The following is a 10,089-nucleotide window of genomic DNA, read 5'->3' as shown; positions in this document are numbered from 1 at the left end:
GAATACGAATATTGAACTATATGCAACAAAATTCTCACCTACATTAATCTTTTCTGTTAACTAATCAGTTTTATCAATAATAAAGTAATGATTTATATATTTAATAAAAGCATGCTGCCCTGGGGATACACAATAAAGAACTGTTCTGTCAAATGACTTGTGTCACTTTTATCCATAGATAAAATTCCCATTTTCTGTTATATTGAGAAAAACTACTCTTTCCATAATTTACACGTGTCTAAAAGGAAAAATTTAAAAATATGTGTCTTCTAGTTTAAATCCATGAGGAAAAGTGAGTAATTATGAGCATGCTTACATAAACCTGAAGCATTCTGGTGTGTATTCCTGTTCGCAGTGTATAAATATCCAGAAAAATTGAAGTTATGTAATGAAGAGTTAAACTTTCACCATACTTGTCATCTTTTAAATTATCTCCAAGTAAATAAAAGAAAAAAAAGATCCAATAACACATAGCTAAGTTATTCCTACCAATTCTATTATTTCTGCTAATTTAGTAACTAGTAAACCTCATTTTCCACTCTGTGAAGTGACAATCCCCCTGGCCATGAGCTCTTTTATTTCAGGACTCTAATTTGAAACATTTCAATCACCTCTGAAAGTTGCAAAATGATCCACATGCTGATCTCCCAGAAGCTATGTCATAATGCTACACTTTGCAAGTACAAACAGAATGTTAAAAGATCAGATTACCTTTCTTCTTGGAAACCTACATTAACACCTAAGATGTTACTTAGGTTAGCTTTTATTTTGCTGGAGGCTCTCAGAGGTGCTGCTGCTGGTTGGCAACGCCATTAAGTAGGTTCAAGTTGGGAATGGAAGGTTAACAACAGTCTCTGTAATAGAAATGTAGATAAAAGATAATCCAAGTTTCTAGCTTTCAAGGGATTCATGGCGGTAGCTGACTGTGAGCTCTCAGTATTAAATCTAATAAAGTCCTCGGGCAGAGCAGTGGTGGGGTTGTTACCTTTGAGAAATGACACTCTGTTTTTCCACATTTTGAGTCAGAAATAGGCACACTGGAAGACTCTTCTATTTTAAGGGAACATGAACTGAAATCAAGATTTGTAATAATTTTTTGGCTTTAGCGTTTATAAATGATCATTTCCAATATAAAAATCTTGAATGAAAATACGATAATGAAACTGCTGCTTCTTATTTATTTTCCAGGTCATAAACTGGCACAGACACTGACGTAATTTTGCAACTGTACTTCATCAAACCAAACTTCTTTTTCCTAACTCAATTTTCTCTCAGGCGAACAGTGGCATCACAGGAAGAGGCTCTAATGTAAGTGCTGCTAATGACTTTAGATTTAATTTGAATATAAAGTAGAATATTCGTTTGAGAAGAAGCACCTTGTAACGTGCAAGGTTTGAAGGTGCAGTTAACTTGGAAAATTCTAGTTTCAGTTCACTTTCTCAAGTTGCCCTTCACAGATTTCCTTTCAGTCGTTCCTACTTCCTCCAGAATAATGTCATGTTCATTGAAGGATTTCTTTGGCCACTTTATCTTTAGGAAGAGCTAAATAGAAATCACATATTCCTTGCCAAGGTCTTACCATACTCACTACACTGTCCTGCATTCAAAATCTTTACTGTTCATGAAGAATTTGCATTACATGAACTTTTCTTCCTATCGAATTATTAAAAAAAAACAAACAGAAACCAGAGACAAATGAGAAAGATAGCATTCTTAATCTAACTGAAGTTTTTTAGAAGTAAAAAATACATAAACAAAAAAAAATTTAATGACCACTAGCAGCAAAAACAGCTTGCGTTAAACACTAACACCATTAAACCACTAAATAGAAAGAAAATCACCACCATCTCTGGGTAAATTAGGTGGATGCTACCTATATTTTAAAATTCAAAATTCCTTTTGCTTAATAATCTTTATGAAATATATGTGATAATTTCCTGTATCTTTAACTATTGCCAGATTTAGATTTGGGAATTTATTTTTAAATTTGAATTTAAACATTTAATCCAAGACTGGAGTAAAGTGAATTGATTGTAGTGTCTAAAACGATGGAGGACAAAAATTTCATTTTTTTTTAACTTGTGGATATGTCCAAATCAATAGGAAAAAGACAGAAAGAAGCAATATGCATAAGAAAATGGAAGTGCTAAGAAGAATATACTGGAGGATGCCTGGATAAAATAATTTACTTCTCTTCTTTCTTACATTACATTCATCATATAACCTGAACTCACATGCCACCTGCCTTAAAACACACACACACACACACACACACACACACACACACTCTTCTCTAGCTACCTTTATTTTTTTTTTCTTTTTTTGAGACGAAGTCTCACTCTGTCGCCCAGGCTGGAGTGCAAAGGCTCTATCTTAGCTCACTGCAACCTCCACTTCCTGGGTTCAAACGATTCTCCTGCCTCAGCATCAGGTGGTGTGCTCCTGGGATTGCAGGTGCCTGCCACCACACCTGGCTAATTTTTGTATTTTTAGTAGAGACAGGGTTTCACCATGTTGGTCAGGCTGGTCTCGAACTCCTGAACTCATGATCCACCCACCCTGGCCTCCCAAAGTGCTGCGATTACAGGCATGAGCCACCTTGCCCAGCCTACTTTCTCTTTTCTAATGAATACATCCACTGTGAATGCTCTATGACATCTTTAACTCTGCTGAGATATGAATTGAGTTTTGTAACAGGCAAGACAGTTGGATTTCTTAATAAAAGTCATGCATTTTAGGGAGAAGTTATTAACAGATAAGGAAATGCAATCAATTATTTTGAGGAAGAAATGTGATTACTTTGCAATATATATTTCTAATTTCTCAGAAGAAAAAACACGTTGGAGCAAAACATAAAGGTTGGCTGGGCAGAATTAAACAAACCTAACATAAGATGATCTAAATTACTGCATCTTTACATCATATATTGATTGAGGGAAGTCTGCATTCGTTTTCCTCCACGTGGATGGAGACATCAGACCATACATACTGTGATATTGAGTCAGAAAATTACTGATTCATAGCTCTTATTTCACATCTGGCTAATACATTGCAAAAATATTGCCTAGAGATTGTATATGGTCTTTGAAGACCTAGATACTATTGAAATTAATTGAATTTTTGCAACATCTAGATAAGCAGAGATGTCGTGATAGTAGGAAATGGCCTTATACTTGCTACATATAAAGTTTCTACAAAAAGATGAACACCAGGTGCATTTCAAATGCTTCATTTTTGGCGTTGTCCACATTAGTTCTTCATCTGTGCCTAGATTTCATTGCCCTTTTCAACATCTTTTTTTTGAGATGGAGTCTCGCTCTGTCGCCCCTGCTGGAGCAGTGGTGCAATCTTGGCTCACTGCAACCTCCGCCTCCCAAGTTCAAGCGATTCTCCTGCCTCAGCCTCCCAAGTAGCTGAGATTACAGTTGCACATCACCACCCCTGGCTAAGTTTTGTATTTTTAGTAGACATGGGGTTTCACCGTGTTGGCCAGTCTGGTCTGAAACTCCTGACCTCAGGTGATCTGCCCACCTCAGCCCCTCAAAGTGCTGGGTTTACAGACTTCATGTTATATAAAATAAGCCCCTCTAAGCAGCTGTTCTTTACAAATTTAAGAGGTTCTGTGTTAAATTCTAGTGGAAGATGAGGGTAGTATCAATGTATAGAGATCAATGTTTTAGGGAATGTTAGAGCTATTTGATAGACTATAGCATCTCTCCTTGAAATTGTAGAATGTACAGATTGAATTTACCTTGTTAGACTTTCTGAGATTTGTATCTTATCGTAATAATAATTGTTTCAGTTTAAGCTAGCAATTTATAAGATTCTTGTAGCGAAGACCCTTTATTTAGAAAAAAAATCAGTGGTTTGCCTCTAGCTGATCAGTTTGACATCAGTGTGGGAAATATTATATTAAGGAAACATTTTTTTCTGCATTAATGTCTAACAAAAGGGGTAATGGAAAGGAAATTTCAAAGATCAAATAGTTCAAAAATGCCTTTAACAGCAAAAGTATTTTTTTCAATATCTTTGCTTTGTGCTTAACAAGAAATTTTTCAAATTTCAAAATTTAAGATGTCAAATAAACTTGTAAAAAGTTTAGAAAACTCACTAATATTTAGAAAACTATAAAATATAAATTTCTCTTTTAAAATTTAAACAGATTTTATGTCCCAACATTTTTAATAAATTCACTTTTTATATTCTAAAAACTGATCCATTTTCATATTTAATGTGGAATAAAATGAATTAAAGCATGTTGATATGACATGAACCCATTTGAAAGAAAAACAAAAATACTAAAATACGTAAAGCTACACCAAGGGAATTAAAGATGAATAATGCGGTTTGCTTAAAAGAGTTCACCGTTTAGTGAGTTTATCTGAGAAGCAAATAGTCACTATGAAGACCGTGAGAAGTGTGTACCTCTTCACAGAGTAGTTCAATGTGTCACTGAAGGCAGAAGAGGAAGAGGAATTTCTAGATATCTCAGGGAGGGAGGAGTCAGAAGGTTTAGTTAATCACTTGCATGCTGGCCTCAGAGTGTGGCAGTGACAGCAGGTGAGAATAACGGCTCCAAATATTATTCTGTGAACAGAATGCCATCATAAGTTATATTCCAAACATTATTTTAAGACAAATTATTGATTGGAAGTCATGGACAATGGATTGATTTTTCCCAAAACCATCTTGTGAAGTAGTGGAAGTCATGGACAATGGATTGATTTTTCCCAAAACCATCTTGTGAAGTAATATTTAAATTTCCAAATTAAAACCTAATTCACGAAGTGTACCAACAAAGTGTCTGGAGTAACCAGAGAGCAAGAGGACAACAAATACGTTCCCTACCAATAACCCTGCTTCTTCAGGGTGAATTCCACAGCTGTCCAGCAACGGACCGTTTTCCATCCCGAGGCATGCCTAGGGTTCTGAAATGATCTTTCTTTCAGGATAAGCCAGTTGGTCAAACAAAAGCTACTTTGTCTATCCCTGTGTTGGCTTAACCCTTGTGGTAGAGTAAACATTGATGTTCTAGGATGATGAAATTCCCATTTATCAGATGCTTTGTTTTCCGGTTTCCTGTAGAACCAGCACATTCAAAAACAGCCAACCTAGTCTTTTTCTGCGATGTTATAAAGAGACTCAGTTTGGTGGTCCCTGAAGTGCAGATGTCTGTTCTCTTTACCCACAGTGGACATACCCCCAGTGCATACCCATAGACATGAATCACCTCAAGCTCCCAGGGCAGTAGAACCCCTAAGGAAACTTTGCTTCACTTTCTGTGTCATTCGTTCATTGGAAGATTTCTGCCATCAATGTCTATGGTTACTATAGTTGTTGCAACCTTTAATTCTGTTCAAACTACTAGCAATATCTTCGTTTTTCTTTTTTGACTTTTTTTTTTGCCCGTGTCTTCTATTGTGGTTTATAAGCTTTTGTGTAAAAAGCCTACTTGTTAAAAAATTGACTTCAAATACATAAAAACTTACTTTCCCTCTCTTATGTGATAGCAAACCACAAGACATAAGGTATACTCTTTAAAATTTGGATTAGACTTCCTTCCTCCCTTGCCTTCCCTCCCTCCCTCACTTTCTCTCTCCTTCTTTCCCATCCTGCTTTTCTCTTCCTTTCCTTTCCTCTTTTTCTCCTCTGTTTCCTTTTCCTCTTCCTTCTCTCTCTCTCATTCTCTCTCTCTTCTGGTTTATGTTGTGTATTGGAGGCTGTTCTAATTACATCAAAGCCACTGTGATGTCTTTGGGGTGTGGGTGTACTAGTGGCAGTTTTTAATCATGGTTTTTGTTTTTGTTTTTTGAGCCGGAGTCTCACTCTGTTGCCCAGGCTGGAGTGCAGTGGCACAATCTGAGCTCACTGCAACCTCTGCCTCTGGGTTCAAGTGATTCTCCTGCCTCAGCCTACCATGTAGCTGGGACTACAGGGGTGCAGCACCACGCCCGGGTAATTTTTTTTTTTTTTGTATTTTTAGTAGAGACAGAGTTTCACTATGTTGGTCAGGCTAGCCTCAAACTCCTGACCTCAAATGATTCTTCTGCCTCAGCCTCCCAGAGTGCTGGGATTACAGGCATGAGCCACTGCACTCAGCCTTATCATGGTTTTTGAGGCATTCTAGAAAGCTGATTTCTGTAAGACACGGTTTTACTATATTTACATAGCTAGTAAATCTGTGGTGCCTGTTTATTCTAAAATGTGGTAAAATGTGAAAACATAAATTGATTTAGAAGGGTTTAGATAAATTTATATATAAATAATTTATTATATTGTCATCATCTATTAACAGCTATTTATTTTCACATTAGCATTCAGTTTCTTCATATAATAATAAAAATAATATCTTCATAATAATAATAATATAGGTGTATAAGAGATGTGACATAGGATTTAGTTATATATTGTTCACATCTACACTATCTATGTCAACATATGCCCTTCAGAAATTTTAAGTCATCAGCACTCATGTAAATAATTGAAGAATAATAATAGAAAATTTGTGATTTACAGAAGTCCTACTTCATAAAACACAACGTAGTAATCATTGATGCTTTGTGAAAGCAATTGAATATTTCCATTTATTTTTTTTTGCATTTAATATGATGGACAAGAAACTTATTTTAGGACAAATTTAATCTATTTGATATATAAATGTGTTGGAAATGGCTTGAGCTTTTTTGTTGAAATTTTTTTTTAATTGACAAATAATAATTGTACCTATTTATGGAGTATAATGTGGTGTTTAGATATATGTATACATATTGGAATGATCAAATCAGGCTAATTAATGTATCCACCAGCGCAAATACTTATCATTTCTTTGTGCTGAGAATATTTAAAATTAATATAAGCTATTTAAAATAGCTAACATTAATTAAATTAAATTTTAATAATAAAAACATGTTAAGATACACAATACAGTATAATTAACTATAGTTACCATGCTGTGCAATAGATCACCAGAACCTTTGATTATAGCAGTTTTCATTGTTAGTGCTAAGAAAATATATATTTATATTTTTTATAGATAAATACATATATTTTATATATAAAATAAAAAAATATATGTTTTTTCTTTTAATGTACAAACTCTGATTCACAGAAACAATGGGGTTAATTGCAAACTATACTTACCTGGGACAACAAATCGCAGTTCTGAAATTGTTTTTGAATTGATATATCTATCACTTAGATTACAAATAAACTCTGAGGTGGTATACTTTCCTAGATGATCAGGTGAAGCTTGACGGGAAGCCAAGAGGCAGCTCTTGGTGAGTGCTCTGTGAATAAAGGTATCTCTAGTCTCGAGAGAAGCCTTTTAACTCCCTGTAATTTACATAGTATACTCCCCATCCACCCTGTCTGAAAATGTTTCCTTTTGGAGTTGACTACAAAGGTTTTTTTTTTTCTTTCTTTCTTATTTTCATTTTTTGGTGTTTTGTTGTTTAAAATAACATCACAGAATAGTCAGATTCTTAGTAGTTATATTTTATAGACTTTTTTCATTACAAAAAAGAAGGAAATATCACATGAAAGATTTGCAGATGTTGTAAGTAGGAAAACATCTTAAAAAGTACCTTCAAATATTCCAAAATTCAAAAAGCATACATCTTTCTTTTTATGTAATCAATTATATAAAATAAACTATGATATTTGTGGGAGAGGGATTGATGCTTTCAATTTTACTATAATTTTGAATCAAGATCATAGTTTATATGACTTAGAGATAAAATACATGTAATAGATAAAATATAACACATTCTTTGAAATATTTATGACCTTAAAACTACATTTGAGTCTTAGGACTACTGGAATGAAATATAGATTTCTACAACAAAATGTTTAAGTATATAAATTATGCTAATCTTATGTAAAGAAATTTCACAAAAGGTTAATAGTTGTACTGTTAATTGGTAGTTGAATCAAGTGAATAAAACTTCTTAAGCTATAATTTCTGGGTTGGTGTTACCCCTCTGACAGAAACGCTTTGATATTTATTTTACACCTTCCTTTCTGCTTAACATCGCTGTCGACTGTAGCCCCATTTGAGACTTACAAGTGTGGCCTGTCCACTTTGTGGGAGTGAGGGCAAAGCCCGCTCTGAGGAAGACACTACTGGCATATTCTAACTGGCTGACTTACTGGGTTAGTCATGTTTTACTCCTGACTTTCAGCAGGAGGCAAATAGGTGCTTTTTAATATACTTCAAGCACACCAGGCTGAGAGCAACAGACTTGTTAAATGAATGGTTTTTGGGGACTTAATCTGAGCATCATTAAAGGTAGGAATAGACTTCTAACTGTGGCTTGCAATCTTGTTTCCCAGAGGCATGTGTGGATGTAATGAACTGACTTGAATGTTTCCAGGAGTGCCTGTTACGTGCCAAACTGTTAGGCTTAGCATTTTCATGTACATACATTCTCATTCGATTGTCGGAACAACACAGCGAAGCAGAAGTGTTGGGCAGCTATGAGGCTCAGAGAAGGTAAGCAACTTGCAGAAACTCATGCACTGGGGAGGAGGGAAGAGGTAGCCTAGCTAGAGGCTGGATTTTAATCCAGAGGGGCAGGCCAAGTCTAGCATGCTTACCACTTTACTGCCTTGTAATGGGAGCCTCTGAGACTTTAAGAGGCCTATCTGGAGCTAGAATTCTGACTTTGGTGAAAGATTTCCTGTACTTTAAGAAAGTAGAAGTACTAAATCTTGTTCTGGGAACCTTGTTCCCAGTTCAGGATGTGTTTGCCATGTGCGCAAGTTATTTAATATGTTAATCTTAGGTTCCCCAATCTAAAAATAATAAGGATATTTCAAGCTATTGCCCACAGATATTATAAATATTAATGTAATAATTATTGTCATAAGTCATTTTAAACTGCTCCAGGAATTTTCTGACTGGTAGATGGACCCACCAATTCTATTTTTATCCTCCTACAGAGCCCCCCACCCTAGGCCCATTCCCTTACTCACCCCCGCTTGGCAAGAACACGTGAAGAACTGACAGAAGACGCTGCAGTAAGTAGTATCATGGCCCCAAGGGTAACAGCAGTAATGACATGAATCTCACTTTTGATTTTGATGAACATTCTTCTTTGCCCTAAGCCTGGTTCTTTTTTTTAATACTCAATGATTATATGACCAACCAACTGTTTAAAATAATTTCTTTAAAAATAAAATTTATAGTTGTAAGCGTCCAGAGACCTACATGTTTATACCAGCATATAGATATTATATGATTTCCATTTCTGTTTTGTCGATTACGCTTTAATGCTGTTGATATTATCATGTTGTCTTTCTCCAGTAGACTTTATGCTAGACCACTTTCAAGATAGAAAAGAATATAGACATGTTCAATAATAAATAACCTTTATATTCCAGGAAAAGAAGAAAGATGTAATAACTAAAATAAATAGCAAAGAGCCAAAAGTTATTGAAGAAGAATGTAGTAAAACAAAACTCATGCTCAAATACACCTTTAAGCCTTATCTCTGTCTCCTAGTTTCTGCGTGAATCAAGTAATTAACTGAATGTATCTTAGTTGCAATTTCCTTAGGTGCTAAAATGGACTAAATAAAAACATATGTGTGTTAGAGAGAGGGAGTGGGAAGTAAGTAGAATAATACTTGTGATATCCAAATGTAAGTTATTGCTCAGTTCAATTCCTTCAGTTAAAATTTGAAGCTTAATTCACATTTACTGTTTGATCACTATACCTCAGTAGTAAATTCTGTTAGTAAAATAGTCTAATATTTATAATTAGCATGATAGTTTTTTCATGTTGTTAAAAGTGAAGATGCCAAAATATTTTATGCCATTTTTCCCAGTTATTTCTCAAATTCAAGAAGTTACATCTATGAAGTTCCAAATATTAGGTTGATATATTAATAATTAAACTCCAAGTTAGTTTGTTAATATCTCATGTTATTGAGGTTCCCAATTTTCCTAAAATATAGTATACTGGGTTGAATAGTGCTGCTAAAATTATGAGAAGTGTCTTCTCTTATAAGAAGAGGAAGATTTGGATGTGGAGATACACAGGGAGAATGAGATATGATGATGGAGGCAGAGATTGGGTTTATGTGCCTA

The 10,089-nt window shown here is 34.8% G+C and overlaps 1 long non-coding RNA gene across 1 annotated transcript; it reads left to right on the top strand.

The window, feature by feature from the left end:
- Window positions 1-745: 745 nt before the first annotated feature.
- On the top strand, window positions 746-9,019 carry LOC129532952 (uncharacterized). Its single transcript, XR_008678929.2, has 4 exons — window positions 746-816; window positions 1,189-1,308; window positions 8,332-8,491; window positions 8,941-9,019. It is a non-coding gene; the product is annotated as an uncharacterized lncRNA (long non-coding RNA).
- The last annotated feature ends 1,070 nt before the right edge of the window (window positions 9,020-10,089 follow it).

The sequence above is a fragment of the Gorilla gorilla genome, chromosome 3, assembly GCF_029281585.2.
Source record: "Gorilla gorilla gorilla isolate KB3781 chromosome 3, NHGRI_mGorGor1-v2.1_pri, whole genome shotgun sequence".
Classification (NCBI taxonomy): domain Eukaryota; kingdom Metazoa; phylum Chordata; class Mammalia; order Primates; family Hominidae; genus Gorilla; species Gorilla gorilla.
This window is presented reverse-complemented; position numbering and strand designations above follow the sequence as displayed.